The sequence below is a fragment of the Salmo salar genome, chromosome 20 (genome assembly GCF_965601325.2).
Source record: "Salmo salar chromosome 20, fSalSal1, whole genome shotgun sequence".
NCBI lineage: Eukaryota > Metazoa > Chordata > Actinopteri > Salmoniformes > Salmonidae > Salmo > Salmo salar.
In genome coordinates, this window is record NC_138310.1 from 37,415,795 (window position 1) to 37,442,116 (window position 26,322).

At 41.5% G+C, this 26,322-nt stretch overlaps 1 long non-coding RNA gene across 1 annotated transcript in view; it reads right to left on the reverse strand.

Annotated features, from left to right (window-relative positions):
• Window positions 1-5,079: 5,079 nt before the first annotated feature.
• LOC106580560 (uncharacterized) overlaps window positions 5,080-26,322 on the reverse strand; it is a 61,358-nt gene continuing 40,115 nt past the window's right edge. The window contains exons 4-6 of the long non-coding RNA XR_001322907.3: window positions 19,195-19,281; window positions 18,722-18,905; window positions 5,080-7,632 (exon numbers count right to left, since the gene is read on the reverse strand). This is a non-coding gene — a long non-coding RNA (uncharacterized LOC106580560). The remainder of the gene's footprint in view (window positions 7,633-18,721; window positions 18,906-19,194; window positions 19,282-26,322) is intronic.

The following is a 26,322-nucleotide window of genomic DNA, read 5'->3' on the forward strand; positions in this document are numbered from 1 at the left end:
GAGAGAGAGGGAGAGTTTGAGAGAGGTAGAGAGAGGTAGAGAGAGGGAGAGTTTGAGAGAGGTAGAGAGAGGTTGAGAGAGGGGAGAGTTTGAGAGAGAGGGAGAGGGAGAGAGAGAGAGAGAGAGAGAGAGACCCCTATGGTTCACTCTTTTTTTTACTCCCATCCAGCCCTCGTCTTGAAAAACTACAAGACTTGTATGATGAGAATGAATCTGCAGTGTTGTTAACTTTGCTTCTTTTTTCTACTCTAGTTTCCAGCTGAAGGTAGTTTACTTTCTTTCTTTCTCCAGGTGGCAGCCAGAGAAGCCTGGGATCACCTCAGGTCACCCTTCCTGTTCTCAGCTCCTCCCCTTCCTGCTGACTGACTGCAGTCATTGGCCGAGCTGATGTCAGCCTGCTCCCAGTAGCCGTCTCTGGCCTCGCTACTGGTCGTCAGCCTCCTTGTAGACTTTGCAGTTTTCTCCCACAGTGGTGCAAAGGAGATAGTGTACAGGGCGAACACACACATACCCACACACACTGCAAAACACCTGTTTTTTTCTCTCTATCCCTCTAGACACATGATGGCATCACCGTTATGTGAACACATTTTCTGCCTTGTTTTACATACCTTAACGCTTGTGTGTGTGATGTGTGTGTTTCAGGTAGGGCAGCTGTCAGGGCTGGTCCGTGAAGCAGTGTCCTCACCATGGTTGAGCTCAGACTAAACAGAGTGAGATCTTCCTCCAGCCTCACTGACAGAGTTCATCCCAGGACCATGGTTCTTCAGGACAAACTCACACACATGGTATAACACAACTCACACACATGGTACAACACGACTCACACACACTCACACACATGGTATAACACAACTCACACACGGTACAACACGACACACTCACACACATGGTACAACACAAAACACACACACACACATGGTACGACACACACACACGGTACAACACGACACACACACTCACACACGGTACAACACAACACACACACACGGTACAACACGACACAGACACACTCACATACATTGTACAACACGATACTCACACACGGTACAACACAACACACACACACTCACACACATGGTTCCACACGACACACACACAGACTCTCAGCCGCTATACAGCGATAGGATGCACACACAGCTGTGCTAGGCTGCTCCACCAACCAGACGCTATGACTCTGACAAGATACACTCGCACAGACGCTCCACATACTATAACGGTGAGAGGACATAGAGACATACCACTGTGATAACAGTCACAACTAGACACATACACACACCAGGATCAATGTTTCCTTCCCCGAAAATGTGCACAGCAAAATTCTTTCTTTTTAGGGGAAGTTTAATTTGCGAGTATTAGGTGCAACGTCCAGTGCGCATTAACTGTAACCACTGAGGCCGTACCCGCTTTAAGTTACAAATTCAGACAGTGTCCAATATGCTATTGTGGCTATTTGAGCATAATGTAGTCCTGTCAGAGTGACCTATCAACAAAACCAGTGGAGCAAATACCATCATATTTCCACATAGATATAGCTGTTAACTTATTGATATTGCCTACAACAGCCAATATGTGGTGTTCAATGTAGGCCTACATTCCATGAGACTTTAACTAAATATTATGCATGGCTTGACATGAGCCGTTTTAGGACTGATGTTTTCCGAAACCTCAAATCCGTTTATAAATTTGTAATACAATTGGCCAAAATAGGTGATGTGTTTAACCTAACGTAGCAGTCGTAAAAAGGAAGGCCTGGAACTAGATTCCCTACTAAATACTGGTCTTGACGAGATGAAAAAAAACTTAAATCCAGGAAATGTGGATGGGGAGGAGGAGTTAAGATGGAGCGTCGCCTTGTTAACATCCAAAAGCGGAAGTCACATCACAGGCTCTCTTTCCATGTCTCATGAAAACCGGAACATCCGTTTTTTGGGGGACTCGGCAGAGGCTACATTGTGTTATATAATGCAAGAAGCAAGAAACCACTTTACATTTTTGTTTTGCATTATTATTACCATATAGAGAATCATACAAAAATGCATTCTACCCTCTGCCTATTGGCTTATTTGCATATTCAAGCCTGTCTCAATATAGGACACTGCCCCTTTAAGACAAAAAAAGCTCCCTTGACTCGCTTTTCAAAGAGTTAGATATGTCAAAGTTTTGTGATTTTGTAGGAAGGAATCACTCTCCTATTGCTGACCCAAATTTGCTATAACCGGCCTAGTAACTCACTAACTAGCAAAGAGTATCAACAAATGTGCACACATTGCTAATTTTTAGATCTAACTATTAGCAGCTCCAAGTTGGTTGATTTTGTGGCCTCAAACCAGTGAGTTTATAACTCTTCATCAACAATCGGGGACATTTTTATTATTGACAATGCAAGAGGTGGGAATGTTGTTCAGTTGTCATATAATTGCGACATTTAATATCAATATAGCCTTATAAATAGTTTTACAGATTGTATTTTGGAGATGATTTTTCACAATACGAATATTGGGTGGCGACTGAGAGAACCTGTTTGGGTCCCGAGGCAAAACCAGTGGCTACTCTGATCTAGGCTACTCTCTGACCATGGGTGATGGAAAAACAGCTCATGCCTGTGAAATAGAAAGAGCTACTCTGATGCGCTCCTCAGCCTACAACAAAATCACCAACTCTGTCTTGAAGTTAGATTTGGTTTGATGCATTGAAAGGGACTGTAATTATGTTGATTCAATCCCAATGAACACAGTAGAGTGAAAATGTTATCTGTTTTAAGCCAGGAAAGATAGTGTACATTTTAGTGAAGTTCAATCTTGTGTGTTTCTGCACGGGACTTCTCCAGGAGCTGCGTGGCCAGGCTGGCACGCAGCTTAGCGGGAACATTGACCAAGACACACTTTTAGCCACGCAAGGGCAACAAGTCATAAAACGTGTCCTAACCTTCCCACTCATATAACTGTCTCAGAACACATTCCTCACATTATACACACATGGAGAAACATCATTTGTGTGTTGAAGGGAATGACATGGAACTCTTGTTATGTTTACTGACAGAATGTCTCTACAGCAACTATACTGGATGGTATTGAATACAAACCATGACAACCCTTCAACTCTGATTATGAATATGTAAATATTTCAAATGTGTGTAATACAATCTGAGTAATGGTCTGTAAACTGATCTGAGTCATTGTGGTTTTTAGATTCTGTACATTGGCTGACTTAAAGATGCAGTCCGGGATCTTAAGCACAACAAATATTGTACAAATTGGATTTGTAACATACAGTACCTTTGGAAAGTATTCACCCGTTGACTTTTTTCACATTTTGTTACGGTGCAGCCTTATTCTATAATGGATTAAAAAAAAAAATACTCAGAAATCTACACACAGGACCCCATAATGACAAAGCAAAAACAGTTTTTTATAAATTTTAGCTAATTTATTAAAAATAACAAACAGAAATATCACATTTACATAAGTATTCAGACCCGTTACTCAGTACTTTGTTGAAGCACCTTTAGCAGCGATTACAGCCTCAAGTCTTCTTGGGTATGACGCTACAAACTTTCTCCCATTCTTCTCTGCAGTTCCTCTCAAGCTCTGTCAGGTTGGATGGGGAGCGTTGCTGCACAGCTATTTTCAGGGCTCTCCAGAGATGTTGGATCGGGTTCAAGTCCGGACTCTGGATGGACCACTCAAGGACATACAGAGACTTGTCCCGAAGCCACTCCTGCCTTGTCTTGGCTGTGTGCTTGGGTCGTTGTCTTGCTGGAAGGTGAACCGTCACCACCAGTCTGCGGTCCTGAGCGCTCTGGAGCAGGTTTTCATCAAGGATCTCTCTGTACTTTGCTCCGTTCATCTTTGCCTCAATCCTGACTAGTCTCCCAGTCCCTACCACTGAAAAACATCCCACAGCATAATGCTGCCACCACCGTGCTTCACCGTAGGGATGGTGCCAGGTTTCCTCCAGACGTGACGCTTGGCATTCAGGCCAAAGAGTTGAATCTTGGTTTCATCAGACCAGAGAATCTTGCTTCTCATGGTCCAAGAGTCTTTAGGTGCCCTTTGACAAACTCCAAGCGGGCTGTCATGTGCCTTTTACTGAGAAGTGGCTTCCGTCTGGCCACTACCATAAAGGCCTGATTGGTGGTGCTGCAGAGATGGTTGTCCTTCTGGAAGGTTCTCCCATCTCCACAGAGGAAATCTAGAGCTCTGTCAGAGTGACCATCGGGTTCTTGGTCAACTCCCTGACCAATGCACTTCTCCCCCGATTTCTCAATTTGGCTGGGTGGCCAGCTCTAGGAAGAGTCTAGGTGGTTCCAAACTTCTTCCATTTAAGAATGATGGAGGCCACTGTGTTCTTGGGGACCTTCAATGCTGCATACATTTTTTGGTATCCTTCCCCAGATCTGTGCCTCGACACAATCCTGTCTCTGAGCTCTACGGACAATTCCTTCAACCTCATGGCTTAGTTTTCGCTCTGACATGCACTGTCAACTGTGGGACCTTATATTGAAAGATGTGTGCCTTTTCAAATCATCAATTGAATTTACCACAGGTAGACTCCATTCAAGTTGTAGAAACATCTCAAGGATGATCAATGGAAAGAGGACGCACGTGAGCTCAATATCGAGTCATAGCAAAGTGTCTGAATACTTATGTAAATAAGGTATTTAAGTTGTATTGTTAATACATTTGCAAACATTTCTAAAAAACTGTTTTTGCTTCATCATTATGGGGCATTGTGTGTAGATTGCTGAGGATTTGTATTTATTTTATCCATTTTAGAATAAGGCTGTAACGTAACAAAATGTGGAAAAAGTAAATTGGTCTGAATACTTTCCAAAGGCACTGTATCATACGAATTGCCCCAGAAAATGTTGTTGTTATGAGGTAACATATCATACAAAATGGCCTCTGAGTACCACTCAAAACTACTGTCTGAAATTATACAGTTCCATAACATCACTTTTAGGGCAAAACAATGAAATGATATGTTAAAACAATAAGTATATGTATGTATATTGTGTAACTGTGGTGTACACTGAAATACATTTCCATCTACAATTTAATTAAAAAAAGATGTGCATTGTTTTACAATGTTTTTTATTGACAGATCCACATGATCAAGTGTAGAAAATATTCGTCACAAGACTCATTTCCTGAGGAAAATAAATGTCTTGTCAACCTAGCCAGCACTTTATTAAAAAGACCACATTTCATGTTTACAAATGCCATGAGAATAGGATTTCTCTTTGATTCCTATATTTTTGAGAACCCTTGATTACAGAGTTAGAGTTAGTGAGGTAAGGTGAATAGTATGAAAACATACGTTTCATGGTGGTATTTCCCATGTAAACTCTTAGAGCAGATCCCAGCCACAGACTAAACACACTGAGCAGCTCTAGGGGAATTTACCATGATGGTCTGGCTTTGCACACTCTGGTCTGTCTTTCTCCATCTACTATCTGGGTCATTCCACAAAATTAGTCTCTTTTGCATCCCTTTGACATTTTAAGTAGAAATTGTTCACCAATTGTGCTTCTACACCTGCATTGCTTGCTGTTTGGGGTTTTAGGCTGGGTTTCTGTACAGCACTTTGAGATATCAGCTGTTGTAAGAAGGGCTATAAATAAATACATTTGATTTGATTAAGAATTTTAAAAGCATGTTATATTAAATGAAGTGCCCTTTAATATAGACCGCATGTCAACTGAAGTAAAACTGTTTTTTAGTTTGCTAAAGTGACAAAATGCTGAATTTTGGCATGTTCCTCTGTGCACCCTCTGGAGTTGAATCTTTTAACCCCAAAGTTCCTCCACATTTTCACCATCATTGAAAAGCTCGCATTCACGTGGTATCAGAGTTATCGGAAATTCCTAGTTCCGCCTGAAAAATATAGTTGCCGAGTGGTGACGTTTCACCACTTACCTTTTCAACCAAAAGATTGCAACCTTATAAATATGGACAATTTAGCTAATTTGACCATATCATCAACGTTAAGCAAGCTAGGTAACTTTATAAATATTAACATTATCAAGCTAGCTAAAATCATATTGGTTGAAGAATTTGTTCTGACCAAAAAGCACATGAATGAAACAAAGTTGACATCACAACTAGGAAATAGGAAGTTCCGATGAGCATGTGAATGCGGCCCTAGTTATTTTTGTTGCTTTGGCAAAGTCATTTCTGGAGATTATTATTTATTTAATGTGATTAGCAATTCATTATAAGGCATTTAAAAAAGCTTCCATTCCTCCTTTCAGAAGGGGATTTATTGCTGATTTAATATTTAAAATGTCAACCCTGTTACAGTCAACCCTGTTACTTTATTTTGCACTTAATGGGTACATACTATTGTATTTTTTTAAATTGAAACTCTTGCAATGGAAAACATATTTTGTATTAAGTTGGACATGTGCTCTTTATGACAGAATGTTAAAATGATGTGAGTACACTACCCAAAAGGGACTCATTTCGTGGAACGACCAATCTGTGTCCCAAAAATACCTCACTATTTGGAGCACCCATGGAGAAAAGAACTGGATAGGTTCTCACTCCATAGCTGTGGGCATCCCAATATAGTGTACTATACACTCAGTGGACAGTTTATTAGGTGCACTACCCTGTTCACGAAAATGGTTCGCCCTCCTACAGACAGTTGAGTCACAGGGTTGTGGCTTGCTATATAAAGCAGACATCAAGGCATTCAGTTACTGTTTGATTGAACGTTAAAATGGGCAAAACGAGTGACCTATGCAACTTTGAGTGTGGTATGATCGTCAAGTGCCAGGCGCGCCGGTTCCAGTATCTCAGAAACGGGTGGCCTCCTGGGCTTTTCCTACAGAGAATAGGGTGACAAACAAAAAACACCCAGTCTGCGGCAGTCCTGTGGTCGAAAACAGCTCGTTGAGGTAAAAGAAGAATGGAAAGAATCGTGCAAGCTAACAGGAGGGCCACAATCAAGCAAATAAAGGTGTAGTACAACAGTGGTGAGCAAGGATTTGGCGTAAGCAGCATGAGTCCATGGCCCCATCCTGCCTGGTCTCAATGGTACAGGCTGGTGGCAGTGGGGAATGTTTTGCTGGCACACGTTAAGACCCTTGAGTCCAATTGAGCAACGTTTGAATGCCAAACTGTATCTGAACATAGAATCCATCCCCCAAAGAATTAAGGCAGTTCTGGAGGCAAAGGGGTTCCGACCCGGTACTAGATGTGTGTAACTAATAAACTAGCCACTGAGTGTATAGTGTAATATTTCTGACCAGGTTCAATCAAAGACTGAAGAGAAAGCAAGACATCCCAGTCCCTACTTTTCTCTGGTTCATATACAGTCAATTAACTAAGCAGACCAGACCCAGCTGATAATACATTGGTGCCTATGGGAGAGCCACCCCGTTACGCAGACCGGAACTGACAATTTGTTTGGTAAACATCCTAAATGGGACATCTTTGTTTATCCACCATCTTTGCTTTCACTTCAGTGATTACGCAGGAAAAGAAATAAGGACATGAAGCCATATAGAAGTTGGATTCTGGTTCTGTCTTCCTGTCTGGAGAGGAAGTAGTGAGAGCATTACTTCCTTGTGACTCCTCAGCTTTTCCTCTCCCTCTCATGTCCCAAGGCGGGCAGCTGGACAGCCTGTAAGTGAGAACAGTGTAAGAGCAGGAGTGCTGCTATCAAAACAGATAATAACAGCTGGCTGTTCTCTTCAGAGCTGGTGTGCAATTCATAGTACAGTCATGGGAGTATCTGCGTTCCATATGGTACCCTTTTCCCTGTATTGTACACTACTTTTGGCCAGGGCCCATAGGTATAGCACACAATATAGGGACGTTGCTCTGGTCAAAAGTACTGCACTATATGTGATTTGTTTCAGGAAACTAGCCATATGTCGCGTCACTACTTCACAGGAGTGCCATTTGAAATAAAAATAAAAAAATATATCAAAATGCGTTTTTTGGCAGAAATGTCTTCTGGAACATGTGAACTTTCATGTGCCTTAATAACAAACTTGTATGCCACCTGTAAATACAAATACAATTGTTAAATTATGAGCCTAGTTGGTTTAGCCATGGAAAAAGTGAGCAAACCTTCCCGTTAGCCATGATTGGCTGAGATAATGAGTGAGCTGCACATGCCGAGGGATGAGTTCGGATTGGTCTGCCATGTAACACTCTTCTGTCTATAATATGAGCTGGTCAGTATGTGTAGGTAATCCTTTCTAATCCAGCTTTTTTAAAACATATCATGTAGCAGAACTGCATAAGTGTTGCTCTCCACTTTCTGGAGGACCGAGATTTGAAATCAGTGGAATTAGAGTATGATAGCTGGGGAGATTGCAAATATGTAGACGCCTGTCTCCGGATTACATCTTCAAACTAAGGGCAACCATGGCATCCGTGACAGAGCGGGAGAACTGTCCATCCATGTATACGGGTAAGAGAGTCTAGCTAATTACATTTTCAGATTTTACACGTTTCTAATTTTGCCAGAAAGTAATTTTCATTTCAAGTTAAAGTGTACTGTTAGCTAGCTAGCTAATATTAGCTGGCTGGCTAGCTAGCTAATGTTACATGTATGATCTGTGTAGTAATATTATTTGTATCTCAGAGCCATTTGCATTGCTAGTTATTGCCTAATGTTAGCTATGTGCAGATTCATTCAGGGTAGTAACATTATGAGTTGGGATTATGGTTAATTGTTTAGCTAGCTAGCTACATGTCTAAACAAAAGACTCCACTATGCAAGTAACTATTTCAATAGAATGTTTATGATGTCACAGTGACAACTGTCGATAGACGTAGCTGGTAAATTCGCTCTGGCTATCTACTCCGATTTCAGAACACTCTCGTCTGAGTGTGCTAGAGCGCAGAATATCTGACTAAATTTACGAACGCTCAACACCCTTTGAATATGGCTGGTGTCAGTAAACGTTGGCAAAAAAGCGTAAGCACATTTTTGGCAGCAGCACAGTTGCAGTCACCAATGCTCTGAATAACATAAAAACAACCTAACCAGCTCTGCTAGGGCGAGTAAAATGGTCAGAGTGAGCTGTTCTCTCATTTGTGTCTGGAAGTATTTAGTCAATGTTAGCCAGTTAGCATGGGTGCTTGGCTGCTGTTGTTAGGTCAGAACACTCGAATCAACCCTACTCCTCCGAGAGCAAAATGCTCTGAATTTACGAACAGACAATCTGACAACGCTCTGAGTTTACGAACGCCCAGAGCACACTCTGGCACTCCAGATTCAATTTACAAACACACCCGTACTATAACACAGCCTTTAGTCTTGAAATCTTTGTTTGTTTAGTACATAGCCTCACATGTGAATTCTTAAAGAGATTTGTGGGGCTTAATCTTAAGAGGGTGTGAACGATGCTGAATGGGTGTAGACAAAGAAGAGCTCTCCTGTAGGTAGAGTACCAAAACATTCAAAGGCCATTTTCTCAAAATCGAGGTTACAAGTTTATCAACTTTCAAAGCAGAATTACTTTCCCATTGTTCCTCAACTGTAGTGTATGATATACCATTTTCTGGCTCCTAGTCTCTACTTTTATCCAATGTTTGAGTTTATTGAGTTTGAGTTTATTTTATTTTTACAGGGACAGTGCACATTAATCAACGTTTCAGTAAAAGTGCCGGTTTTAGCCAGCCGGCTAATTTTCAACCGCAGTCCCTGGGCAGGTTATTAAAAACAATTACAATATAGACAATCATTGAACAGTGAGCACACGCAGAGTAACATAGGACAAGCAAGACATAGCATACAGACAGAGCAACATAGGACAAGCAAGATGTAGCATACAGACAGAGCAACATAGAACAAAAAGCAACAAGACAAAATCCATAAAAACAACAAAGTGTTTCCACACCTCACAAGCTACAGACAACAGACAACATGGAAAGTGGCAATACACAGCTAGGGATTATGTTCACAAGTCTGATTGACCTTTAGCCATGTCTTCATGTATTTTGTGAAAGTGTGATATGTGGTGCAGTTATGTGTGTCTGATGGCAGTGTATTCCAGACATGGGATGTAAAAAATGTAAAAAATACAATTTCTAATTTTGCTACATAACCGAATTGAGCCGGTCGGTCTCATATAGGGAATACAGTGTCATTTGGGATGCATCCGCTGATAGTATCAGTGTAGCTCTTCAGGGCTGGAGGATGATTCTGATGCCTGTCCGTCTGTCTGACTGTCTGTATGTCTATCTGGTGTTGGTGTGGGCTGGACTCCTGTTCCTGCTGAACTGAGCCAGTCATTCAGTAGTACTGTTATCAGCTCAGTAGGCACAGGAGGCACAGTCCTCTATAGTCCTCTCTTTCTCTTTCTCCTTCTTCCTTCTTCTTCTCCTTCTCCTTCTCCTCAATATTTTGTAATGAAATGTTGTCTTTCTTGCTGAGACACACCTGCATCTCTGGGAGGCAAGTCTCTTTCACGCTGTTCCAAATATGAATTGAGAACCTATCATCAACAACAATGCAACAGTACTGTATGTCTCACTGAAAGCGGTTAAGAAAAGAACAGTAACATGGCTCTGATTTCTCACAGTTCCATTCATGCATTCAGCTCCATATTAACAACACCAATAACAAGTCAGAGGTGCTGGAGTCTGGCTGGGGAAACAGTTAGACAGTCCCACACCAGGAATATGGCACCTCACAATAGGCTTATGGAAAGAGAACAAAGTCAGGTTAACCTAGGATATTAAAGTGAGCAAAGTTAGGTTGACTTCTGGCATTAGTGTGAAAAAAGTTGTGTTTCACCTTTCTATAAGGTTTTCATTGTGCTTTGATGTGCCCCACTTCCCTCCCATTAGGCTGTAATAAATCAAGCTTAAGATATTGTCACCGATGGTAATTCCTCTCTTTTACAGGCCTTTCATAGTCATTACTCTTTTAACAGGCCCTAAATATAGTCCTTAACAGGCAGGCTCCACATGGCCTTCATTTCTAATTCACACATCTGTCCTCGCTTACAACCGCCATTTTGTTTCAGGAAGAAAAGACGACAGTGCTATACCAGCTCTCCTCCTACCACTTCCCGTCCTGCCACTGACCGCACCACCACCACAATTGCCTTTCCAGCTCAATGCTTTCACTCTGATCCATTGGTTGGGATTCAATCAAAAACACGTTATAGAGCAGCACACTGCATTGGCGACAATCTGGCTTTTAAAGGCAATTTCCCTGATATTCTGTGGAGGTCGGCGCAAGCATAGTTACCTTTAATTAAAAGTCAAGTGCAATGCTCTTAACGACAACACGCATTTGATTGAATCCCGGGCCATTGATTAGGCTAGTTACTGTCTGAGCTCAATAGTTCAACATCGTTGTGTACAATGCTCTGTACCGGATCGCACACTCAAATAAGAGATGGCATTGTGTGATCAGTTAGTAGTAATGGCAAAGATCGACCATAGATATTGTTTTAACGAATAGGACTTGAACATATTTGTTAGCCGGGATGGAAATTAAGCTAGCCGGCTAGCCAGAGGCTAGTACTTTTCAGACCGGGCTAGTAGAAAATGTGCCCAACTAGCCCGCCGACTAGTGGAATGTCTTTTCAAATATTGCAGAGCACAGACTTTGGACCCGGGCTAGCAGAAATTGTGTTCTACTATCCCTGTGGGCCAGTGCCCAAAATCTTTAAAGGTATACTTTGTGGTACCCACAAATTCGTTTGACTCTGGGGAACTAGATAAAAGGACCTCACTGCCAAAATCCTATAGTATCACTTTGAGTCCCATCCCTATTTGTTAGTGCTGCTGATTAAATCTGTTTGGAGTTCGAAAAAAAGAGGACAAGGAAGAGGAGGAAGATGAGGATAAGGAAGTGGAGGAGGAAGATGGTCCTCCCGGGTCCATGTCATAGTGGCTCACTGAGCAGCAGCATTAGCAGAGCCTGTGTCTCCTCATTTCTCATTAACACTGTCTCCTGTGTCCCCAGCCCTCCCTATCCCTATCACCATCAGTCTGCCCAAAGAGAGAGAGATCATAGAGACACGGGAGGAGAGAGAGAATAGAGAAAGAGAGGTGTGCCGAGAGAGAAGAGAGAGGGAGAAACAGAGAATGGGCAGGAGAGCATAACGCAAGGCTCATTAGTAATTGTGCAGCACATCAAACTTATGAAGGAGACTCCAAGTTCGAATTCCCATGGAGCGTGCACACACACACACACACACACACACACACACACACACACACACACTTCTAAATTCCTACTGTACATCTCCACTCCAGTGTAGGTAGGGTCTCTTCAGACATGCAGAGACAGGAGAGAGGAATTTATCTTGCATGCAAAACTGTTCATATGTTTTAGACGTGTGAGCGGAGGGAAATGGTGTCAGCTCATCCTCTCATTCCATCTCTCTCTCCCTTTATCTCTTTGTCTGGTTCTAGCTGTCATGCTCTCCTCAGGTGCAGAACTTAGCCACTGTGAACAAAGAGGAGATCAATCACTGTTCACCAATCAGCTAAGCTCTGTACCTGGTGGGAGAGAGGTCACTGCCTGTCTGGCAGATACATACACACCCCAGATTAAAAAGATTGCTAGCCAAAACGGTATTGTGTTTAACCCTCGGCATAAGAAGACTTGAGGCCATTGTTTAAAAAAAAATTTGATTATGAGGAGGCCATTGTTGGTAAGATTATCATTGTTTATCAAATATTTTTCTCTTTTGTCTTATGTGACATTAAGTGATTGAAAATGGCTTATAATTGGTTGTCTCTTGTGCTTGTCTTTATTTTGTAAAGGTTACGTGGTGGAGTACTGTGGCTGCATCAAAAAAAGAGGATCTGAAGATAGTTAAATCAAAGTTGAATGAAGACAAGGCCTCAAAGGGATTAACAAAAGTGTACATATGTCATGAAATATGTCATTAATTACATTTTTTAAATGCAGTTGTTTATATAAGTGTATTATCTCTTGTTTGATGATATACCTACAGTTTAAAACGTGAGGAAATAAAATGTACGCTAGCCTAGTAGTGACACAGTAGTTAAACAAGATGTCATTAGTGATTTTGGATGGGCAAACTGTAGTAAATGCGACAGTTTCAATAGTAATTTAAAAGGGTTTATGTAGGAAATGAAGAAGGATCAGGAGCAATTCAGTAGTGACACAATACTGCACATACAAATGGCAGTAGTAATTCAATAGGGATTGAGTAGGCATACAGCAGTAATACGTAGTAATTCAATAGTGAACGTGTATGAATTGTGTACATTTTAAGTAGTAGATACCCAAAAGCTCATCATTAAGGGAGAATTATGTAGTGATACGAGTAGGAAATACGTGTTCACCAGAAGTGAAACATCCCAATTTATCACTCATTACTACTTAAATTACTACGTAAATCAATTCTGGTTTACTACACATCTCAATAGCAATCAAGTAGTAAAACCAGTAGGTTATGTGTAGATCTTGTGTAGTGATGGGTAGTAATTCAGTAGTACAGTAGATTTTCATGAGGAGGGGCTACACATAGACACCCACATAGAGACACATGTGCTCAAAAAGTTTCCACTCCTGCCCCTCTCCCCTGTGTGGGGCCTCTCATCCTCATCACACACACCACACACCCTCCCAGATCATCATGTCTTATTTGACTTTATTATTGTGGGCGGCTGAGTGGTGGAGCCCCTAGTTGTCATGGCAACCGGCAGGGTCTGGTCTGGGTGGTAATCCCTGGCAATGTGATTTTATCTTAAGGCACAAATCAGCACGCCAGGAACCCTCCCAGAGCAGACATGAAAGACCAGGAGACTCTCTCTCTCTTTCTTTTCCTCTCTTCTTCTCTCTTTCTTTATTTCTTTCTTTCTTTTCCTTTCTCTCTCTTACTCTCTCTCTCTCTTTTCCTCTCTATCCCTAGCTCAGCGTACCAGGAATCCTAACATTAAAGGTGATACCTGTAAATCCTCTCTCTCTCCCTCGCTCTTGCTCTCAGCACACCATGAACCATCACAGCCGAGACATGAAAGGCCAAACCTGTGGATCTCTCTCTCCCGCTTTCTATCCTTCTCTCCCACTTTCTCTCCCCCTCTCCTTCTCTCCTCCTCTCCCATTCGCTATGCTCCACTACACCGATGATATGCCCCTCATTAAGCGGATCAGAAGGGATTCCACAGGCATGTACAGGGGAAAGAAAAGAAAAGAGACAGGGAGGGAGGGGGGGAAGAGAGGCGGGGAGTCCATCTCTACCCCCCCTGTTTTAAAACAAAGTGGAGGAAAAGTTATCTTGGACTGGCAGTCTGACAGACAGGCAGACAGACAGACAAGCAGACAGGCAGGCAGGCAGACAGGCAGACAGCCATGTTATTGTAGCCCTAGTCTCTTCCTTCTTCTTTGGTGTAGTGTGTTACCTTTTAGTCAGACAAGGATTGAGACATGAACAAGTCAATACAAAGAAATTGATTAAGTCAAAACGAATGGTTCTGTGACCCCAGGTTGGGTGGTTGGGAGAACTGCAGCAGACTATTCTATTCTACTCTATTCTATTCTAGGCCTGTACTGAAGCTGAAATTATATGTGGATTCGTACTGAGGAAGTGAGTGATGATGGCCAGACAGTAGTGGACAGAGACAGAGAGCCACTGTGACAGGAAGGGCCAACGAATTGTGGCCCCAGCAGAGAGTGCGTGTAAAGTGATTTATCCACGTAGAGACAGACAGAGCACTCGCCTGGAAAACCTTTCTCCACCCCTCTGCACACACAAAGCTGTCCTCGCTGTGTGTGTGTGTGTGTGTGTGTGTGTGTGTGTGTGTGTGTGTGTGTGTGTGTGTGTGTGTGTGTGTGTGTGTGGATGAAAGCACCCTTCTCGTCTTGCTTGGCCACCGCCTGATGAAGGATGTATCTGTATGTCTCTGCATCATCTGGACAAGTACTTAGCAGCACCTCCGGTTATAAGACCATAATGTGTCCCAAATGGTCACAGCCATATGACATATTTAACCACAGATGTAGAAATAGATATGACAGACATGAATATAGATATCCAGTTGACTAACTGATATTGTAGTGAACACAAATATAAACACAACATGTAAAGTGTTGGTCCCATGTTTCATATGCTGAAATTATCCCAGAAATTTTCCATACGCACAAAAAGCTTATTTCTCCCAAATTCTGCGTACAAATTTGTTTACATCCCTGTTAGTGAGCATTTCTCCTTTGCCAAGATAATCCATCCACCTGACAGGTGTGGCATATCAAGAAGCTGATTAAACAGCATACTTATTACACAGGTGCACCTTGTGTTGGGGACTATAAAAGGCCACTCTAAAATGTGCTGTTTTGTTACACAACACAATGCCACAGATGTCTCAAGTTTGGAAAGTTTTGCTGACTGAAACTGTGGGTTTGCATAACTGAAGAATTTCTGCACAAACTGTCAGAAACCGTCTCAGGGAAGCTCATCTGCGTGCTCATCATCCTCACCAGGGTCTTGACCTGACTGCAGTTCAGCGTCGTAACCAAGTTCAGCAAATGCTCAGCTTCGATGGCCACTGGCACTCTGGAGGAGATGTGTGCTCTTCACGGATGAATTCCAGTTTCAACTGTACCGGGCAGATGGCAGACAACATGTAAGGGATCATGTGGGCGATGTCAACGTTGTGAACAGAGTGCCCCATGGTGGCGGTGGGCTTATGGTATGGGGAGGCATAAGCTACAGACAATGAACACAATTGCATTTTATCGATGGCCATTTGAATGCACAGAGATACCGTGACAAGATCCTGAGGCCCATTGTTGTGCCATTCATCCACCGCCATCACCTCATGTTTCAGCATAACAATGCTATTATATATATAATAATAAGCAATTCCTGGAAGCTGAAAATGTCCCAGTTCTTCTATGGCCTGCATACTCACCAGACATGTCACCCACTGAGCATGTTTGGGATGCTCTGGATTGATGTGTACGATAGTGTCTTCCAGTTCACATCAATATCCAGCAACTTCACACAGCCATTGAAGAGGAGTGGGACAACATTCCACAGGCCACAATCAACATCCTGATCAACTCTATGTGAAAGAGATGTGTCACGCTGCATGAGGCAAAGGGTGGTCACACCAGATACTGACTGGTTTTCTGATCCACGCCCCTACCTTTAAAAAAATAAAAGGCATCTGTGACCAATCGATGCATATCTGTATTCCCAGTCATGTGAAATCCATAGATTAAAGCTTATTGAATTTATTTTAATTGACTGATTTCCTTACATGAACTGTAACTCAGTAAAATCTTTGAAATTGTTGAATGTCGTGTTTATATTTTTGTTCAGTGTGTATGCAATGGCTAGGGCTTGTCATGACTGTGGGTATTACACCAGGCAGAGCATGTAGATATCCAGAGCAAGTACAGTGAAAAAAGAGTTTGCTTTATGTCTAGATAAAGGAGCCTCGCAGCCTAGTACGCTAGATCAACAAGCTCTTAAAGTCTCACATCAGACGTTCATCCATGTTTCTCAAACGGTTAATTTCGAAGTTGTTCCAAAGGTCAAATTTACAAGTGTGGAAGGTTAAGTTTAGGCATTAACTCCGATTTTTTAATGTTAGGGCTAAGTTAAGCATTAACTCCGAGATCTTAAGGTTAAGCATAAACTTAGAATGGTTAAGGTAAGGGTTAAGGTTTGGCATATGCTTAAAACAAAAATCTCAAAAACAACTTTCTATCCCTGGATTGAACCATGCAACCTTAGATGCCAGAGACAGATAGGTACAGCCATCCCCATCCACAACACCCAATCAAAACCGAAACTTCTTCAAGGTAACAGCGCTCACAGTTGCTCCTAGTGGACGGTTTCCACATCATATCCCGACGTCCTCAGAAATGGATGGACGAATACTGACTTATATCACGATTGACCTCGCTAGATAGTCTGAATGGCTCTCTTTCCTAGGAAAAGTTATAGTGGTCCTGTTGTTGCCCACACTATGAAAATATCTACTCCTTCAGAGTCCTCACTCCCCCCCCCCCTTCTCTCTCTCTCACACTCTCTGAATCATACATTTTTGTTCTCTTCCCCTTGCTGGGAGGGAAGTAACAAATAAACCCCTTGCTGTTATGAGAAGCCTGAGACCACCTTCCCTCCAAGTGGGTGACAGTGCAGTTACACATACAACACACACAAAATGTCAGGGTAAACACAGTAAAAAGCCTCACAGGGCTAACCGCAGACTAGGTCCTCTCATTTCCCCCTCTCTCTGAAAACGCTCACTCCCTCTCTCCTCCTCTCCTCGTCTGCTGTCAGTTTGTTTGAGGAACACATTCCCAAATTCCTGCCCTGACAAACACATCCTGACAGCGCTCCTGTGAAACCACAGAAAAGGCAGCGTTCTGAGCTCTCTCACACACACACGTATACTACCGTTCAAAAGTTTTGGGTCATGTAGAAATGTCCTTGTTTTTGAAAGAAAAGCAATTTTTTTGTTCATTAAAATAACATCAAATTGATCAGACATACAGTGTAGACATTGTTAATGTTGTAAATGACTATTGTATCTGTATACAGCTGATTTGTAATGGAATATCTACATAGACGTACAGAGGCCAATTATCAGCAACCATCACTCCTGTGTTCCAATGGCACGTTGGGTTAGCTAATCCAAGTTTATTGTTTTAAAAGGCTAATTGATCATTAGAAAACCCTTTTGCAATTATGTTTGCACAGCTGAAAACTGTTGTCCTGATTAAAGAAGCAATAAATCTGGGCTTCTTTAGACTAGTTGAGTATCTGGAGCATCAGCATTTGTGGGTTCGATTACAGGCTCAAAATGGCAAGAAACAAAGAACTTTCTTCTGAAACTCATCAGTCTATTCTTGTTCTGAGAAATGAAGGCTATTCCACGCAAGAAATTGCCAAGAAACTGAAGATCTCGTACAACGCTGTGTACTACTCCCTTCACAGAAAAGCGTAAACTGTCTCGAACCAGAATAGAAAGAGGAGTGGGAGGCCCTGGTGCACAACTGAGCAAAAGAACAAGTACATTAGAGTGTCTAGTTTGAGAAACAAACCCCTCACAAGTCCTCAACTGGCAGCTTCATTAAATAGTATCCACACAACACCAGTCTCAACGTCAACAGTGAAGAGGTGACTCCGGGATATCTCAACGTCAACAGTGATACAATTATAAACTTGGATTAGCTAACACAACGTGCCATTGGAACACAGGAGTAATGGTTGCTCATAATGGGCCTCTGTATGCCTATGTAGATATTCCATTAAAAATCAGCTTTTTCCAGCTACAATAGTCATTTACAACATTAACAATGTGTATACTGTATTTCTGATCAATTTGATGTTATTTCAATGGACAAAAAATTTGCTTTTCTTTCAAAAACAAGGACATTTCTAAGTGACCCCAAACCTTTCAATGGTAGTGTACGTACACATTAACAGCGCTTGAGGAGGAATGTGTGAGAGAGAGATGGCCAAGTCACTTCAGGCTGGGCAAAATACACCCAACACAAATACTTTTTTACAGTATCACTCTCAGAGCAAAATGATGAAACAAGACCCATTACAAACATCTAAATGTGGCAGAGGAACTAGAGAAAACATGACAATGAAGAGGCAGTACATGTCTGCCCATCTACTGTATTGACGAGATCATACATAATAGTTTCAGAGCAATATGAGCTCACATCAGCCAGTTCTTTACATAATAGAAAAGGTACCATCATCACTTTGTACAAAATAATGTTCAGAAACATATAGTACCTATAGTTATGAGAAGGCGGGTCAGTACCAGTTGTGTGCCAGTTCATACGACCATCTCCTCCACCACTCTGCGAGCTGATTGGTCCTTCTCATCCTGGACCAATGAGAGATAGCGCCTGGCCAGAGCCTGCTGCCTAGAGTCCTCCTGAACCATCAGCTCCCCATACAGATTAACACCCATGGCCTGGAGAGAACATACATGTACAGTATACATGCAGAACATACAGAAACACACACTCATGTACAGTATACATACAGAACATACAGAAACACACACACACATGTACAGTATACATACAGAACATACAGAAACACACATACATGTACAGTATACATACAGAACATACAGAAACACACATACATGTACAGTATACATACAGAACATACAGAAACACACACAACATGTTTTTGCACAAGGGTCAGCGTTGCATATTATGCATGTGACTGTGTGTGTGTTAGTGTGTGTGCGTTACCTAGTGGTGAATGAGGAAGTGCTCCACATCTCCATAAGCCTGAGAGTGTTTGTGTTTGGCCAGCAGCTCACACCAGCAACGCCTCACCTGAAAGTAAAACAACACGCACGCAGATACATGCAAGAACTCATGAGGGTCATAGTATGACACGGAGAATCATTTACTAAGAACAATACCATACGTAACATTTTAGGCCAACAATCTTGCTCTCTCTCTCTGTGTCGTCCGTCCATGTGTGTGTGTGTTTGTGTGTGTAAGAAAAGGCCTGGCCTTTCTCCCAGAGGATCAATGGCAGCTCTGTTACCACGGTCACCAGAGAGCTCAGAGACTGGCCCTTTCCTCGCCTCCCTCATCATCCCTCCTCATCCTCTCTAGGTGTGTGTGTGTGTGTGTGTGTGTGTGTGTGTGTGTGTGTGTGTGTGTGTGTGTGTGTGTGTGTGTGTGTGTGTGTGTGTGTGTGTGTGTGTGTGTGTGTGTGTGTGTGTGTGTGTGTGTGCAGGAAGGTCACTCCGGATCCAAGGCGATATTCAATGTTCATCCAGGTCCCCAAGACGTTGGGAGATGCTTTCAAAACAGGCCACTAGGTGCAATGATGAGATCTTGTTAGTGTGTGTGCGTGTGTGTGTGTGTGTGTGTATGTGTGTGTGTGTGTGTGTGTGTGTGTGTGTGTGTGTGTGTGTGTGTGTGTGTGTGTGTGTGTGTGTGTGTGTGTGTGTGTGTGTGTGTGTGTGTGTGCGTGTTTATGTGTGCGAGTGTGATGGGAGTGATTTGTGAGATACTAGATGATACATTCTCCTCGATGGAAGCAGCAATACTGAGGAGGATTATTTTTCTTCTCATGTCTTGATTGATGTTCCACACACGCCCACACAGATGTATGCACAGACAAACGAGTGCAAACACACACACACGCTCACACACAGCCTGTTTTCCCTTCTACCTGTGTGTGGGGGCGTGAGAAACAGTGAGAAACAGAGCTGGGTAACACTCCATTGATGGCAGTGTCTCTGAAAGCATCCTTTACCTCTGGAGCCTCGTAAATAAACATGAGCTTAATTAGGCCTCGGATGGCCTCTCTCTCTCTTCCCTCTCTTTCCTCTCTATCGCTTAACTCTTTTCCCTCTTCCCTCTGTCATTATCCCCTCTCCCTTCTTCTTTCCTTCACTTTCGCTCTGTCTGTCAACATCCCTCCATCTGACATATCATCCACTATCTTTCCGCTCTTCTTTATTTTCCAATTCTCTACCTTCTTTTGCCATTCCTATCTATCATTAGTTCTACAGTACACCTCAGAAACTTTACTAGCACACTAGCAACCAGGTGTAATGCTACATCACTTATAACAGGAGGCTATCTCTCTTAGCAACCAGGAGTAATGCCACATTACTTATCCAAGATGGCGTAGCAGTCAGGTGTCTTTGTCTTCGTCTTGTCGTGTCCCCTGTATTTATCTTTTTATATATTTTTTTCTTTGCATATATTTAAAAAATATTTTTCTTAACCTCAACTTCAACATACTCTCCTGCAACCCGCCTCACCCAATGTGGTATGGATCTGCTATTTTCTTTACTTTAGAACCGGAACCCCCAACAGAAGCTAGGCAGCTAACTAGCTACTAGTCAGCTAGCCACTGCTAGCGGTCATCAGCTAACCTTTAGCCCAGACAACTCCTTCCAGTCTGCACAGCGCGATTCAACCCAGTGCATATCGGACTTCTTCCTTATCATATCTCCGGATTCCTACCGCAAGCTCCGAACCTTTCCACCTGGATCATCGCATCTAGCTAGCTGCTATCCGAGTGGCTACTCCTGGCTAACGTCTCTGTCCCAAAGAAAGCACCAATTAGCCTGGGGCTAACCTATGCTAGGCCCATCTCCTAGGTAGCTGAAGAGGTCCATCAGCCACTCCTTGGGCTACAATACCTATTTTGCAAATTGGCCTGGACCCCTTTTACTGTTGATACGGAGCCCCGCCGATTCATCACGACTGGACTACCGACATAATCCGCCCTAGTTTTTTTTTCAACAGGCTCCTCTGTCGTGACGTCCCCTGAATGCCCATCTGCTAGCCTGCTAGCCACGGCCGCTAGCTGTCTAGAGCATACCGGACTGTTAGCTGAAGAAGTCCATCAGCCAATTTCATGGGCTACTATATCTATTTTGCCAATTGGCCTGGACCCTTTTACTACTCGGAGCCCTGCTGATCCATCACGACTGGTCTGCCGACATTACCGCACGGGGGGGCTACAACAGACTTCTTCCGTCGTGATGTCTCTCTAAGGCCCTTCTGCTAGCCTGCTAGCCCCGGCCCACTAGCTGTCTAAATCGTCGTGTCTCCAGACCGCCTATGATCACTCGGCTACACATGCCTCTCCCTAATGTCAATATGCCTTGTTCATTGCTGTTTTGGTTAGTGATTATTGTCTTATTTCACTGTAGAGCCTCCAACCCTGCTCAATATGCCTTAGCTAACCATTTTGTTCCACCTCCCAGACATGCGGTGACCTCACCTGGTTTAAATGGTGTCTCTAGAGACAATATCTCTCTCATCGTCACTCAGTGCATAGGTTTACCTCCACTGTATTCACAATCCTACCATACCTTTGTCTGTACATTATGCCTTGAATCTATTCTACCGCGCCCAGAAACCTGCTCCTTTTACTCTCTGTTCCGAACGTACTAAATGACCAATTCTTTTAGCCATATCCTTATCCTACGCCTCCTCTGTTCCTCTGGTGATGTAGACGTTAATCCAAGCCCTGCAGTGCCTAGCTCCATTCCCATTCCTCAGGCGCTCTCATTTGTTGACTTCTGTAACCGTAAAAGCCTTGGTTTCATGCATATTAACATTAGAAGCCTCCTCCCTAAGTTTTTATTTATTTATTTATTATTATTTTATTTTTTTTATTTTTTTTTATTTAAGGGGTGGATAAGCTTAATATTGCGGAAAGAATGTTGCTTCCATCAATGTAATTGTCTCCATCATTTCCAATCCCCCATATATTTTTTGGGTAAATAGATAGATCCATATACATACACGCATGCATACATATACACATATATACATACACATACCTATAAATACATACATACTTTTTTTAGAATATTCCTTTATTATTATTCCCCGCAAATCCTACCACCCTTCCCCCAATTGGAGTAAACTAATAAACAATAACACTTAGGCTTCTACCTTCAGTTTATATATCTTATACACATTTTACAGACACAATCTATTTTACAATAGTTATATTTTGTTTGTTTTTAGTCCTTCCTCTATTTCTAATGTCCTTCCAGTTTGATTTCTATTTGTAACTGTGCTATTTCACAAAATTTCTGAACCTATATACATTTTACAGACCCCATATGTTTTACATTGGTTATCTTGTTATTAGTCCCACCCTTCAGCTCCATGCACCCCCTCCCATCTATCTCTCAACATCCATTTTGGATTTCTACTTGCCATATATTTTTCAACTGTGCAGTGATGCTATTCTCATAGCTTCTACAGATTGTAAATTAAAAATAAAATGTTTTGCTAAAATAATTATTATATTTTGGATTGATTGACTATGGCTTTTCAAATCACCCAGTATTGCTATCTGCAGCGTTAGTTCTAGGCAAATGTTGCAATTCTTCAGCCATTCCTGGACCTGTGACCAAAAACAAGCTACATATGGACAATACCAAAATAAATGATCTAATGACTCTACCTCCTCACAGCAGAATATGCAGAGCTGGGAAGATTGTATCACCCATATATATATATATATAACATTTTATTGGTTGCAAGAATTTTGAAATAGTAATTTAAATTGAAAAATTCAAAGTTTTGAATCCGGCGTTGTTTGGCGTATCAATTCATAAACCATGTGCCATGGAATGGGTACTTTGAAAATCTCTTCACAACTATTTTGCAATTTATATGGCACAGCTGTCAGTTTTTTGTTCCTTAAATGAAATTGGTATGTTTTTATTTATCACACTTTTCTTTAACCATTTATGTTCTTTAATACAGGGCCGACATACAAGTTCCTTACTTTTTTCCCCTTCTACTTGCTTCTTCCATTTCTGTGGTAATGCTGCAATTAATTGTTTGTAATTTTGGGTAAAGCAGACATTTCCATATGTCTGTGTTAGCTGTATGTGTGACATAACTCCACCAGTCCTATTTATATCATTCACTAAAATTATACCTTTTTAAAACATTTCTTCGAAAAATATGTTTTTTTATCAATTAGTATAGTTGAGTTTAACCACAATATTTGTTATATTATTTGTTCTGTCTTTTCAGGTAGATTAAACTGAAATTGCAACCAACTTTCTAAGGCTTGTTTAAAAAATAACAATATTTTGGAGATTATTTCCTTTTCAAACAACCGAAAGTGAGCAGGTGTAATCTGAATAAAGGGAAAAAGGCCCTTCTTGAACATAGGATGAGACATTCTTACCAATTTACTAGAGAACCAGTTTGTATTTAAGTATAACTTTGTATGACTGATGCCTTTAGTGAGAGGTCTAATGCTTTAATATTTAATAATTTCTGCCCTCTGAATTCATATTCGTTATATAAATAGGCCTTTTTAATTTTGTCTGGTTTGCCGTTCCAAATAAAAATGAATATTTTTTGTTCATATAATTTAAAAAGCAGGTCACTAGGTGTAGGCAAAACCATAAGCAAATAGGTAAACTGTGATATGACTAAAGAGTTAATCAGTGTGATTTTTCCACAAACAGACAGGTATTTTCCTTTCCATGGTAGCAAGATCTTATCTATTAATGCTAACTTTCTATAAACATTTATTGGAGTGAGATCATTTATTATCTTGGGATTTGTATACTGAGTATGTCCACATCTCCGTCAGACCAATTAATTGGTAAACTACATGGTAATGTAAAATTTGCATTTTTTTTGTGATCCAATACGTAATATCATATCACTTATCATAATTTGGTTTTAATCCAGAGAGGATAGCAAAAGTATCTAGATCCTCTATGAGGCCATGGAGAGATTCTAATTGTGGTTTTAAAAGTAAACATGAATCATCCGTGTACAATGACACCTTCGTTTTTAAGCCAGGGATTTATAATCCCTTAATATTATTGTTTAATCTAATGTTAACAGCTAACATTTCGATGGCAATAATAAATAGATATACCGATAGTGGACAACCTTGTTTTCTCCTCTAGATAGTTTAAAACTTTCTGAGATGTAGCAATTATTTACTATTTTACACCTAGGGTTACTATACATCATTTTAACCCATTTTATAAGAGATTCCCCAAAATTAAAATATTCTAGGCATTTATATATAAACTCCAGTCGTACTTTATCAAAAGCCTTTTCAAAATCAGCTATGAAAACCAGGCCTGGTGTCCCCGATATTTCATAGTATTCTATTGTTTCCAGTATTTGTCTTATATTATCTCCAATGTATCGTCCATGTAAAAAACCTGTCTGATTAGGATTAATAATATCTGACAATACTTTTTTAATTCTATGCGCCAAGCATTTTGCTAAGATTTTTGCATCACAACACTGAAGTGTAAGAGGTCTCCAGTTTTTTTAAATGGACTGAATCTTTATATATACCATTTGGGTCCTGTTTCAGTAATAATGATATCAGACCTTCTTGTTGCGTGTCTGATAATCTACCATTTATGTAGGAGTGGTTAAAACATGCTAATAATGGTCCTCTGAGTATATCAAAAAAACATTTTGTATATTTTCACTGGTATGCCATCCAGCCCTGGAGTTTTCCCATCCTTAAAGGCCCCAATTGCATCAAGAAGTTCCTCCTCTGTAATTTGGCCTTCACATGAGTCTTTCTGTACAGATGTAGATTTTACATTATTATTAGGGGAAAAAATCCATAAAATTAGTTTCAGTTAGTGGAGATGAAGGAGACGGAAACGAAAAACATATTCTTAAAGTAAATTTCTTCCTCTTTCAAAATATAATTTGGTGAATCATGCGTGACTCTATATTGAAGATTGAAAAAAAAATGTGCATTTTTCCCCGTATTCCATCCAGTTCAATTTATTTGTATAATATATTACACTGGATCTTTCTTGAATAAGTTCCTCCTCCCTAAGTTTGTTTTATTCACTGCTTTAGCACAATCTGCCAACTCTGATGTCCTAGCCGTGTCTGAATCTTGGCTTAGGAAGGCCTCCAAAAACCCTGCAATTTCCATCCCTAACTATAGCTTTTCCGACAAGTTAGAACTGCCAAAGGGGGCGGAGTTGCAATCTACTGCAGAGAGAGCCTGCAGAGTTCTGTCTTATTATCCAGGTCTGTGCTCAAACAACTTGAGCTTCTACTTTTAAAAATCCACCTTTCCAGAAACAAGTCTCTCACTGTTGCCGCTTGCTATAGACCACCTTCTGCCCCCAGCTGTGCCCTGGACACCATATGTGAATTGATTGCCCCCCAAATATCTTCAGAGCATGTGTTGTTAGGTGACCTAAACTGGGACATGCTTAACACCCCAGCCGTCCTACAATCTAAGCTTGATGCCCTCAATCTCACACAAATGATCAATGAACCTACCAGGTACAACCTCAAATCCGTAAGCATGGGCATCCTCATAGATATCATCCTAACCAACCTGCCCTCCAAATACATCTCTGCTGTCTTCAACCAGGATCTCAGCGATCACTGCCTCATTGCCTGCGTCCGTAATGGGTTTGCGGTCAAACGACCACCCCTTATCACTGTCAAACGCTCCCTAAAACACTTCAGCAAGCAGGCCTTTCTAATTGACCTGGCCTGGGTATCCTGGAAGGATATTGACCTCTTCCGTCAGTAGAGGATGCCTGGTTATTCTTTAAAAGTGCTTTCCTCACCATCTTAAATAAGCATGCCCCATTCAAAAAATGTAGAACCAGGAACAGATATAGCCCTTGGTTCACTCCAGACCTGACTGCCCTTGACCAGCACAAAAACATCCTGTGGCGTACTGCATTAGCATCAAATAGCCCCCACGATATGCAACTTTCAGGGAAGTTAGGAACCAATATACACAGGCAGTTGGGAAAGCAAAGGCTAGCTTTTTCAAACAGAAATGTGCATCCTGTAGCACAAACTCCCAAAAGTTCTGGGGCACTGTAAAGTCCATGGAGAATAAGA